The following is a 12,440-nucleotide window of genomic DNA, read 5'->3' on the forward strand; positions in this document are numbered from 1 at the left end:
GGGAGGAACTTCAGCCTGGCCCCTTGTGTCTGAGGGCCAAGTTCTGTCTCCAGCCGCCCTGCCTCTCCCGCGGGCTCCAGGCCCCGGCATTGGGTTCCCACTCCCCGCCCACAGTCACATCCGTCCTGTTCAGACAGAGATCGATGCGTCAATGTCCCAACGCCGGCCTCAACCACTGACCGGTGTGGACGCCGCGCGTGAGTCGAGGCGGGCGGGTGCCCACGGTCCTGTGGAGTCCCGACCCCGCGCGGGGCAGACCCCGAACGCTGGTTTTCGGTGTCTGGTAAAGCGACGCCGGGACCCCTCGACCCCTGCCCAGGAAGGGCTGCGGGCGCGCTCCTCGTGCCCCCCAGCACTCGCTCCCGGGACGGTTCGCGGGACCCCGGGAGCTCCCGCCCCTCGGGGGCCGGGCGCGCGCGTCAGAGGGGCGTGCGGTGCGCGCCTCAGCCCCTCCCCCAGGCGGGGTGGGGGAGGGGAGGGAGCAGATGGCAGCAATTACCGCTCGGACCCTCCCCCGCCCGTAGCCCGAGGCCGGAAGACCGGCTGCGAGCGCTTTGCTGGGCGGGAGGGGCGGCGGCCTCCGCGGCCAGCTGGTGGGCGGGGGCGGGGCGCCGACTCGGGAGGGGACTTCCTTTCCCCCCCGGGAACCGGGCTGGGAGATTCCCTTAGGAAAGGCCAAGCCCCACCTTCCCGTTCCCGGCCCCTGAGTGCTTGCAGGCCTGTGTCCCAACAAGCCCAGCGCCTGCAGGTCCCAAGGCTCCTAGGATTTTCAGGTTGGGCCAGCGGTCCAGGCTGGGGAGAGGGGAGCTGTACGGTTGTGCGGGTTGCGACCTAAACAAGAGCCGGGTGGAGGGGTTCACAGGGGTCTGAAGTCCAAGCCTTGGGCCTTGGCAGGTGCTGCTCATTCTGGAGGAAGGCAAGGGGCCTTTTCTTACAAAGGATCCGAATGAGCAGGTCTGGACTGCCCCTGGTTTAGGGCTGCTGAGTGTAGACAGGGAGAGAGCAAATGGCTAGAGTTGGCTTCTGTGGCTCAGGGGCAGGACCAGGGAGAGCAGGAGGACTCGAAAGGCTCAGGACAGAGATAACTCTACTTATTGAGCTGCCCTGGTTCTTTCTTCCTGAGTTCCTCTCCCATCCTTCCCGTTGCCCAATCCGCTCTAAATGTTGTCCCTTCTGTCTCTAAGATGTATCTGGATCAGCCCCTGCTCCCCACCTCCCGTGTCTAAGCCCCTATTATCTCCTTGCAAAGTCTATCTGCTCTCTTGGCATCCCCACAGTCAATTCACAAAGCTTCAGAGGGACGTTAAAAATACCAATCAGAAAAAAAAAAAAAAAAAGGTAGAAAGAAAATCAGAGCCTGTCACTCCCTGTTTAACAACCTTGCATAGCTTCCCTTGGAGGAAAGCCCCAATTTCTTACACTGCCCCTGCCTGGACTGACCTCTCCCAGATCATTCTCCCCTCTGTCCAGATGCCACTCATACTAGCTGCCTTTCATATCCCTCGAACCCGAGCCCGACAAGCTCTTCCCCACCTCTGGCTTTGGGCTTGCTGTTCCCTTTGCCTGGAACATTCTGCCCAGATCCTTCCCCAGGATGTCAGCTCCCCATCAACCCTGACCTGCAATGCTACAGCAGCCGCACACCCAACTGCCTGGTCTACTGTGTCCCTTAACTGTATCTCTTTCTTTGGGCCTTAACCGCTTTCTGTAATTTTCTTCTTTATTCACTTGGTGTGTGGTCTGTTTCACTTACCAGAATGCCAGCTTGAGGAATGCAGGTGTCTTCCTTATTCTCTGCTGGCATGATGCCTGGCACAGACCTAGGTGCTGCTGAACAGACTTGCATGCATTTAAGGAATGCAGGAGTCCCTGGGGAGCTAACTGGATACGAATCCATTTGGTCACTTCGAAGGCGGCCACTCCCTGGGAGAAGCCAGCTGCTAATCCCTGTACTCACCTGTGTTTCACTTAAATGCCTCACCTATGAGGGCAGGCCTGTGGTTTCCAGTATCAGGAAGCTTAGCAGCCATATCGTATTGAGCCTTTACGATGTGCCAGGCGTTATTATAAGTGCTTTACGTGGCTTAACTGATTTAATTTGTACAACAAAGTAGACACTAATATCCTTAGCAGAGACATACTGGGACATACACAAGAATGTGTGGTCCTTCAGCAAATACATGCGTGCATCATAAGCACGGAGTTGGTTATTATTGTACAACGGATGGGTGGGTTGAGTAAATAAAGACACCGGTGAACCTGGGGCATTTAATAAGTGGAGCAGGAAGGCAGAACGGAACAGGAGGAGGGAACATTAGGGAAGGATCGGCATGGGGGGTGGGAGTGGGAGGCCACAAGGCTAGTTAGGACAAGTGGTAGAAGAGGAAGTGTAGGGCCACAGCCCAGGCCCACGCTCTGGACCCCCACAGCACCCAGGAGTGCAGCCGCAGCCGTGGTGCAATGTCAAGGGCCTGGGTCCTGCTATTCTGCCCCCCACCAGCGGGGTGATTTTGGGCAACCACTTACCCTTTTGGGGCCACGTTAGCAAGAGGCTGGGGAAGGCTCACATAATACCTAACTGCTGGAGCCTTCGCTGGGATTAAAGTTTAAAATGCTAATGAAAGGGCTTCATCAGCTGCCCAGGGTTGTTGGCTGGGAAGGAGGAGGGAAAGGGTGCAGGCTGGCAGCCTGAAAGGCTGCGGATGGAGCCATACTTTGGTCCCTTTTAAGTCAGAGTCTACTGTTTTGTGCCCCTCCAGGGTGGGCCGGGGTTTACCAGTTGTTGGTGTTTTCTGGACTTGCCCGGGTACTGAGTTGGTACTCCATGGGTTTTCACTGAGAGAACACATGTGTTTGTTGAGTGAATGGTCAACTGAGGGAATGACCCCAGGAAGAGTAAGAGAGGAGAATAAATACGTGAGTGAACGGTGGAATAAATGGAGAAGGGACTAGAGATCCTCTTTGTCTCTGAGCCTCAGTTTCTTCAGCTGTAAAAGACGGTGGTGGTAAGGCTCGGCCCCCACCCTTCTCTCAGGGCTCTACTGTGGATCTGATGAGATGTGGCGGGCCCATGGAGGCCACCCCTTGCTGTCCATGCTGAGCTGAAACGACCGGGGCTCCCCTCCCCCACACCCCTGTCCCCCGGAATTTATAGATTCCTCATTGTCCTGCACAAAGGCCCTCTTGGGGAGGAGGCGGGGTGGGTGAGGAGACTGGGGAATTAAAAAGTCAGAGGCTGAGTAACAGCCAGCCACACCCGAGGCCCCATAAATCTTCCTGGGCTCCCTGGGAGATGGACTCGCCTTGCCCTCACCCCGAGTGGCTTGCAGGGCTCGGCTCACCCTCACAGCTCTGAAGCATCGCGGTCTCCCCGGCGGAGGTGTGGAGGCTCGAAGACTGGACCTTGGGAGTGGGGGAGGGGTGGATCCTATTGTTTTATCCCTGTGACGTCAGAAAGGCCCTCCTCCCATCCCGCTCCGCTCCCTTACTTATCCCTGTAATTCTAGCCCGCCGCTGTTGGGACTGAGCAGAAAAAATGAGCTTCGTGCGGGTCTTTGGAGTTCCTTGGTGAGGGGGGCCTGGAGGTCCAGCCTCCGGGACACAGCGGCCTCCCCCAGGCGGGCCTCTCAGGGAGCGGTAGGAGCCCGGGGAGTGGAGCTGGCAGATGGTGCGGTGTTAACAGATGACAAGAAAACAGAATTACTCAGCTGCTCTGTCCCTCCGGTTCCTGGAAGGGGATGGCCTTCAAACTGGAAAGAGACAATGAAGTCAATTGGGAGGGTTGCTGAGGAGAGGGAGGGAGAGAGGCTTTGGGGGACAGGGGACTGCAAACCAGCACATGGAAGACTGGCTTGGAACCCCATCTCCAGCATTCACCATTGGGGTGGGGTGAGGTGGGGAGGACAGTGGGTGCGAGGTGGGGTCCAGGCGTGGAGAAGGGGGATCTCAAGTAGATCCACTAAGGGCTCAGTGTCTCTGTTTCTCGTCTATTAAATGGGTTGATGAAAAACCCTGCCTGACCATCTCACTGGCTTTTATGAAGATAATGTGGATTTTTCTCTTTATAAAAAGGGCTTTACAACTTGTGAAGATGTCAAAATATAAGAGGTTACTTATAAACTGTAAGTGCCAGCCCCTTAGTTGTTTGTGAAATGATTTTTTTAAGTTTATTTATTTTGGGAGAGAGAGAGCAGGGGACAGAGAGAGAGAGAGAGAGAGAGAGAGAATCCCAAGCAAGCTACTCTCTGCCAGAGCCCAACGTGGGGCCTGATCTCACAAACTGAGAGATCATGACTTGAGCCCAGATCAAGAGTCAGAGAAATCAAGAGTCAGACGCTTAACTGACTGAGCCATCCAGGGGCCCCTCGTGAAATCATTTTTAAGCAACAAAATGGAATAGAGTAGAACACATCATGTGCAACGTTACGTAAATAGTAAATATGTAATAGTCTGAAATATTCCAAGTAGAGGAAATTCTTTAGTGGTTTCATCTCCAGAATGAAAAGGTGGATGAATGGAAGCTAACCTAACAAGAAGAAATGCACCAAGAGAAATATAAATGTAGAATGTGATGGTCCGTGGGCTATGGAACTCCTGGGTGGGGAGACCTGGCTTTGAGTAACTCAGCATAACTGAGATTGGGGGAGGGGCACTTTCCTAGGACCTCTTGAATTGCCCTCTTGGTGGGTAACAAGAATCTGTTTTGTGGGATGCCTTAGGTCCGAATCCCGAGGACACTGTTCCTGAATGCTTACTAGGCCATGGCCACTGCTCCCTCCGCGTGAGCTGAGCCAGGAAGGGGCTGGCCAGTGAGAACCTTGACCTCCTATGCTTGGACCCTTCCCCCTAACAAATCCACTAAGAGTGCAACAGGTGTGATGTAGTGGTGGTCAGGACCCTCTGCCTGAACTTCACCCATGACCCTCATCCCCACCTCCACCGCAGGGACCATAGTCCAGTGGGGGTGAACTGGTCAGAGGGGGCCCTAAATCAATCCCAGACTTCCCTGGCTGGCATTGAGTTACGAGCTGTGGGTTTTGTGATGTAGATCATGGTAAGGGAGGAGGGGGCATGACCTATGGCCCGTCACACGGGACCCCCGGAAGGGGCCAGAGCTGGGGTCAGAGGTCATCTCCTCCATTCTCCATCCCACCATGTTGGGTCCTATCCCGTATCTAGTTCTTAAGCTGGGGTGGGCCGTTTTCCCGCGGACTGCCGGCCCCTGCCACCAGGCCTGTAGGGTGGCATTAGGGAGCTTGTGCTGGAAAAAGACCTTAGAAGAAAGGCAGAGGTTGAGATGACAGTACACTTGGTTTCCTCAGTGACTGGCCTGTGCTCCAAACTTGACTCGAGTTTGCTGAACTCTTTATAGGTTGGCCACTACACTTTCGCCAAATCTTTCCCTTCCCTTCTGACTGAATTCCACAAGCCAAGACTCTTGCAGACCCCAGCCCAAAGGATTAGATGGCTGGTGACATGGCATGACAGTCAGGGACAAGATAGAGAATTAAGTCACTGCTCCAGACAAGGTATGTTGTTAGGGCTTAGGAGAGAGTGTTAGAGGGACAGAAGATGGAAAGATCCAGACGATGAGATGAGAAAGATCAAAACTGAAAAGTTGGAGAAGAGGTGAAGTCTGCCACGCAGAAAGAAGACGGACAGACAGAAGGCAGTGGAAAGATCAGGATGGAAGGGAAGGAAGTTGGAGTGGCAAGAAAAGAACATTCTAGTGTATTCCCATCAGAAGACCCCGGCAGCTAGGAAATCAGGAGGAGGATAACCTAATAGATGGTACAATTCCCTCATGGTTAAGCCTTAAGGCTGCCACACCGAGACTCTAAAAGGCCCTGACTGAAATGTATCTGTAACACCCAGATGTCATCATTATTTTACACATGAACCAGCATCCCCCAGTCCCCCTCTACCACAATCATCCCAATCAGCAAAGACATGCACAGGGAGGGCCAAGACCCAGCCCGGGGAACTGGGAAGGTGTTAGGAAGGGACAAGCATACAGTCCACCTGAGAACAGAAGCCTGGACAGGGTGCCATGGAACAGAGCATTGCTGCAGGCAGAAGGTGAAAGAAATCACACAAACCTTCTGGGTATCCAGCCAGTGTGGCTAAAGCTGATCTACAGAAATAAGTCCCCTGTCTACCATGCTTTGGGAACCAAAATGGGACCCCATCACCCTCTTCCTGTGTACCTGCCCTGCCAAGACCTTGCCCCTGCATCCAACCCGGGGACCCAATGCTCAGCGCGGGGTTGAGGTGGTTTCCCTAATTCCTGCCCAGGGCTGCCACCTGCTGGCTGAGAGTGGCCTTGCAGAACAGGACCCTTGCCGAGGCTGGGGGTGGTTGGTCTGTGCTGAACCAGAAGTAGCTTCTCTAGGCTTGGAGAAGATAATTTGAAAAGCAAACGGCGAGATTCCCTTTTACCTAGTTAGACGTCCTTGGCGCCTCGCAGGAGCACAGGAGACAAAGATGACCAAGGTGAGGGAAACAGCCAAGAACGGGATTAATGATAACTCATGTGGAGAGCCAAAGTATGTGTCTGATGCAGCGCGGTTTCAGTTAATAGTTATTGAATGAATGAGTGAATGAATGAATGAGTGCAGTTCAGAGGGAGCGCTGAGAAGCGATGAGTGCTGTGTACAAGAGAGACTGGGGAAGGGTGCCTGGCTGGCTCAGTCGGTGGAACATGACTCTTGATCTTGGGGGCGTGAGTTCAAGCCCCAGGTTTGGTGTAGAGATTACTTTAAAAAATATATATATTCATGTAAGAGGTTGGGGAGGAAGAGGAGGAAATAATCAGGGAAATCTTTCTGATTCTTTTTTCCCTTTTGTTATGAAGTAGTAAGATCTTTTCTTTTTATGTTTATTTATTTCTGAGAGAAAGAGCATAAGCAGAGGAGAGACAGAGAAAGAGAGGGAAACACAGAGTCTGAAGCAGGCTCCAGGCTCTGAGCTGTCAGCACAGAGCCCAACACAGGGCCTGAACCCACAAGCTGTGAGTGAGATCATGACCTGAGCGGAAGTTGGATGCTCAACTGACTGATCAACCCAGGCGCCCTGAAATAGTAATTATCTTGGTGGAAGATTCAAACATCACAGAAGTGAAAAAGCAAAACACAGGGTTCTCTTTCACCTCATTCCTATTCTCCTCCCTCATTAACCACTGGCAATGCTTTAAAAAAAATTTTTTTAATGTTTATTTTTGAGAAAGAGGTGGGGGGGAAGGGCAGAGAGAGAGGGAGACACAGAATCCCACGCAGGCTCCAAGCTCTGAGCTGTCAGCACAGAGCCCGGTATGGAGCTCGAACCCATGAACTGTGAGGTCATGACCTGAGCTGGAGTCAGAGGCTTAACCAACTGAGCCACCCAGGCGCACCCCCCATACTATTGTTTTCAAAGTGATTAAATGATTACACAGTGCAGCCAATGTTTACAACTACTGCTCCGGCCCCCTCTATGCATTTGCATACATGTAAGTAGCCAATCTCACATATACCACATATATATACATATACAGTTTTTTTCTCTTCAGTCAACAAGATGTCTCAGAGATCTTTCCAGAGCAGTCCATATGGATCTGATTATTTTTTAATGGAGGCATAATCACATGGGCATATATTTTCTAGCCCTTCCTCTACTAATGAACATTTAAGTTAAAAAATTTTTTTACCATTACGAACAATGCTGCAAAGTATATACGGTATATCTCTGTTCGCATTCGCAAGTACTGTTTTGGAAAGATTCCTGAAAGCAAAATTTCTGGGTTCATGTGTAGGTACATTTGTTATTTTGATAGATACTGTCAAAATGGTTTCTGAAAATACTTCACTAATTTACATTCCCCCAACAGTGTAAGCACTTAATATTATTAATGTTTCATTTTTGCTAAGCTTTTGGGCCCAAAGTAATATTTCATTATTGTTTTAATTTGCCTTTTCCTGCTTACTTGTGAGATTAAGCATCTTTTCATATGTTTATTGGCCATTTGTATTTCTTCCACGAATTAATTACATCTTTTGCCCATATTCCTATTAGGTTGTTTTTTAATTAATTAGGATTAGAGGAAATTCTATTTCCAATATCATGACTGCCTAGACTCTGGACTGATATTTCTAAGTAAAAGAGGAAAAATGCCAGGTAAGGACTGCTTGAATGATATAGCCAGTTAAGTGTTTGGCTCTTGATCTCGGCTCAGGTGGATCTCAAGGTTTGTGAGCTCGAGCCCCGCATCAGGCTCTCTGCAGGTAGCATGGAGCCTGCTTGGTATTCTGTCTCTCCTTCTCTCTGCTCCTCCACCACCTGTGTTCTCTAAATAAATAAACAAATAAGCTTAAAACATTATTTAAAAAATGCTAGTTAAAATACAAATGCAAATTATGTTAAAAGCATAGAAAAGCTAGCCAGATACCCAGAATTTATTAGGTTAAAATCTAAAGGAAAGCAGGAACCCAGACAAGAAAACAAAATAAGGAATCTGCGTTAGTCTGAAAATATTACTTGGGGGCCCCTGGGTGGTTCAGTTGGTTAGGCATCCAACCTCAGCTCAGGTCACGGTCTTGGGTTCACGAGCCCTGTGTTGGGCTCTATGCTGGCAACTCGGAGCCTGGGGCCTGCTTCAGATTCTGTGTTTCCCTTTCTCTGCCCCTCCCCTGCTTGTGCTCTGTCTCTCTCTCTCTCAAAAATAAATAAGCATTTTTAAAAATCTAAAAATAAATAAATAGACATTAAAATTTTATTTTAATGTTTATTTATTTTTGAGACAGAGACAGACAGAGTGCTAGCAAGGGAGGGGGCAGAGAGAGAAGGAGACACAATCTGAAACAGCCTCCAGGCTCTGAGCTGCCAGCACAGAACCCGATGTGGGGCTCGATCCCACGAAATACAAGATCATGACCTGAGCCGAAGTTGGACCCTTAACCAACTGAGCCACCCAGGCACCCCAGACATTTGAAAAAATTTTTAAAAATTGCAGGGGCACCTGGGTGGCTCAGTCAGTTGAGCATCTGACCCTTGGTTTCAGCTAACGTCACAAACTCATGGTTCGTGGGATGGAGCCATACGTCGGCACTGACAACATTGAGCTTGCTTGGGATTCTCTCCCTCCCTCTCTGTCTCTCTCAAACCTTTTTTAAAAAAACAAAACCAAAACCAAAAAACTGCAAACCTGGGTGGTTCAGTCAGTCAAGCCTCTGACTCTTGATTTCAGCTCAGGACATGATCTCCGGGTCATGAGATCATTCCCCGAGTAAGGTGTTTCATGCAGCACATGGATCCTGCTTAAGATTCCCTCTCTCCCTCTCCACCCTCCCCCATTTGTGCCCTCATGTGCACACATTCTCTCTCCCCAAAACCCAGGAAAATAAAAATGAATAAAACTGCAAGTTAATAAAAGAAATGAAGATCTTTGTGATCTTGGAGTGGGAAGTTCTTAAACAAGACCCAAGGGCACAAAGCACAAGGGGAGATTTTGATGAATTTAACCACATCAAAACTCAAGATTTCTTTCAGTGAAGCTCACTGCAGATAAAGCTAACAAAAATTTACATAGTGCAATTGTGACATTAAAACCCAGGTGACAATGGAGGCGTCTGGATGGCTCAGTTGGTTGAATGTCTAAGTCTTGATTTTTGGCTCAGTTATGATCCTGGGGTGGTGAGATCGATCCCTTCATTGGGCTCATGGAGCATGCTTGGGATTGTCTCTCTCCTTCTCTCTCTGCCCTCTCCTACCCCAAAATAAATAAACAAGCTTAAAAAAAAAATCATTTCACAATGGGTTTATTTATTTATTTATTTTTATTTCTGAGAGAGAGAGAGAGGCAGCGTGAGCAGCGGAGGGGCAGAGAGAGAGGGAGACAGAGAATCTGAAGCAGGCTCCAGGCTCTGAGCTGTCAGCACAGAGCCTGATGCAGGGCTTGAACCCACGAACCCTGAGATCATGACCTGAGCCGAAGTCAGACGCTTAACCGACTGAGAATTAGTTACAAGCATGGTCAAAGATGCAAAGAGGCTTTTCTGCACTGCTGGTGGGCACGCCGCAAACAGAGAGCAATGTCACAATACCTGGTCAGGAAGCATATATGTGCATTTTTTAATTTTTATTTATTTATTTATTTTATTTATTTGTGAGAGAGAGGGCGGGAGCAGGGAAGGAACAGAGAGAGAGGGAGACAGAGACTCTGACGCAGGCTCCACACTGTCAGCGCAAAGCCTGACGCAGGGCTGAAACCCACAAGCCGCGAGATCGTGACCTGAGCTGAAAGTCAGACACTCAACTGACTGAGCCACCAGGGTGCCCCACGCTATGCAATTTTATGCAACAGGAAGAAGAGGGGAGAAAGACAGAGGTAAAAAGCATGCCCCATATCTTTTAGCAAGAGAGCAAAGATTTTCCCAAGAGCTTCACCCGTCAGACCGCTGCTTGTATTTCACTGGCCAGAACTGTGTTACATGGTCACACTTAACTCAAAAGTGACTAGAGAGAAGGGTGTTGGAGATACGGATTGCGTCATCTGATTAGTGATGTCGAGTTCATAATCTACTAGATTTCTTCTAACCGCTGCATGGAACTCCATAGCGTGCCTTCACCACATTTTACTGTCGTAGCAAGAAGTACATAGCCATCTTGTGACCATGAGGAAAAGTCAGAGACTCCCAGAGAAGGTCCCTGCCATCATTAATTTATATCAACACCAACGGCTTATCCCCGAACTTCTTAATCTTGTGTGAAGAATAAACCCCTATTTAGTTAAGCCACTTGTGTCAGTTAGGGCTCAGCTGGAGACGACAGAAATAAATCTGGCCAGTTTCCACATAAAGGAATGGAGAAACATGTTCTAGGTTCGGAAACGACTCCCGGCTTCGAGAAGCACATGACCTCTGCCTGTGATCGGGAAGCAGCAGTCACTACAGGAAGCTGATGATTCAGGAAGCTGCTCCCCAGAGCCCTCCTGCATCTGTCCTGATCTGTGACAGCAAAACAGATGTCCCATGGTATTTAGCTCTGTTCCAAATTTATGTCTTGCACAAGAGCAGAAATGAAATCACAGTTTCCTAAGTCAAGGGAATCGAGGAAGTGTCGTTTTAGTTTTTTACTACCTTCTGTAGTTCAGGAGAAACACTGAAAGGAGTTTTGGATCGATGCTGGTGGCCACCACACCGCTGAGGACAGCTTTGGGTGACACACAACCCAAGACACTGTTAACTAATACACGGCACAGAAAGCAAGAAGGAGTAGGTCTCGAAAATAGCATTGGGTGAGAAAGACCAGAATGAGCTCTGTCACACAATTCCAAGGTGTTGGTTAAAACATTCCTACACCCACACTACCTTTTTTATTTTTTATTTTACAGAGAGAGAGGGGACATGATTGTGGGAGAGGGGCAGAGGGAGAGACAGAGAGAATCAGAAGCAGGCTCCATAGTCAGCTTGGACAAAGGGCTGGGTCCCAGGATCCTGGGATCATGACCTGAGGGGAAATCAAGAGTCCCGGCACTCAACTGACTGAGCCACCCAGGCCTGTCCCAACGCCACTTTTTTTTTTAATTTTTAAATGTTTATTTATTTTTGAGTGGGGGAGGGGCAGAGAGAGAGGGAGGCACAGAATCTGAAACAGGCTCCAGGCTCTGAGTTGTCCGCACAGAGCCCAACTCTGGGCTCGAACTCATGAACTGTGAGATCATGACCTGAGCGGAAGTCGGATGCTTAACTGACTGAGCCACCCAGACGTCCCCGTGATTACTTTTTTTTAATGCAATGTACATTTTCAAGGATATATAAGTGCCAATTGGTAAATGGAAGGAGGAGAAGAATGGCTGTAGGGATCAGGGATGAAAAATAAACTAAAATTTTAAAAAAGATCTTGTATATGAGGATGGTGGGAGTGATATAAACAGAGGAACACAGTTGGCTCAATTTTCTACACTCTAGGTCCAAAACTGATCCATTAAATTTAATAGTATTAATTTAAAGAAGGGTTTAATAATTATTGATAAATAATTATAATTTAATTCAATTATTCTAATATTAATGCAATTTAAATATTTCATATTTAATTTACCATACCAAAACTAGGCCATGAAACTTACGATATCATGTTGTTTTTTTTAAAGTGTATTTCTTTATTTTGAGTGAGAGCAGCAGGGGAGGGGCAGAGAGAAAGAGAGAATCCCAGGCAATCTCCATCCTAGCAGCCTGGAGCGGGACTGGGGCTCGATCTCACAAACTGTGGCATCATGACCTGAGCCCAAATCAAGAGTAGGATGGTTAACTGACTGAGCCACCCAGGCACCCCCATCATAAATTTAGGTACTCCTAATTAGGCATTTCTTTATGTTTTACGTTTCCCATAACCTCAAAAAAATAGGTCCAGGTGACCTCCTGGAGCCCCACCTCCCCAAATCCCAGCCCCTTTTCAGAAAGCACCAC

At 49.1% G+C, this 12,440-nt stretch overlaps 1 long non-coding RNA gene across 2 annotated transcripts in view; it reads right to left on the reverse strand.

The window, feature by feature from the left end:
* Positions 1 to 2,264: 2,264 nt before the first annotated feature.
* Positions 2,265 to 12,440, reverse strand: part of LOC144222773 (uncharacterized) — a 10,632-nt gene continuing 456 nt past the window's right edge. The window contains exons 3-5 of one of the 2 annotated variants that reach the window (XR_013332478.1): positions 3,489 to 3,749; positions 3,342 to 3,402; positions 2,265 to 2,987 (exon numbers count right to left, since the gene is read on the reverse strand). This is a non-coding gene — a long non-coding RNA (uncharacterized LOC144222773). Of the gene's footprint in view, positions 2,988 to 3,341; positions 3,403 to 3,488; positions 3,750 to 12,133; positions 12,253 to 12,440 lie in introns of those variants that run through there. The other variant, XR_013332477.1, reaches the window with a different exon arrangement.

The sequence above is a fragment of the Crocuta crocuta genome, unplaced genomic scaffold (genome assembly GCF_008692635.1).
Source record: "Crocuta crocuta isolate KB4526 unplaced genomic scaffold, BGI_CrCroc_1.0 scaffold30, whole genome shotgun sequence".
Taxonomy (NCBI): domain Eukaryota; kingdom Metazoa; phylum Chordata; class Mammalia; order Carnivora; family Hyaenidae; genus Crocuta; species Crocuta crocuta.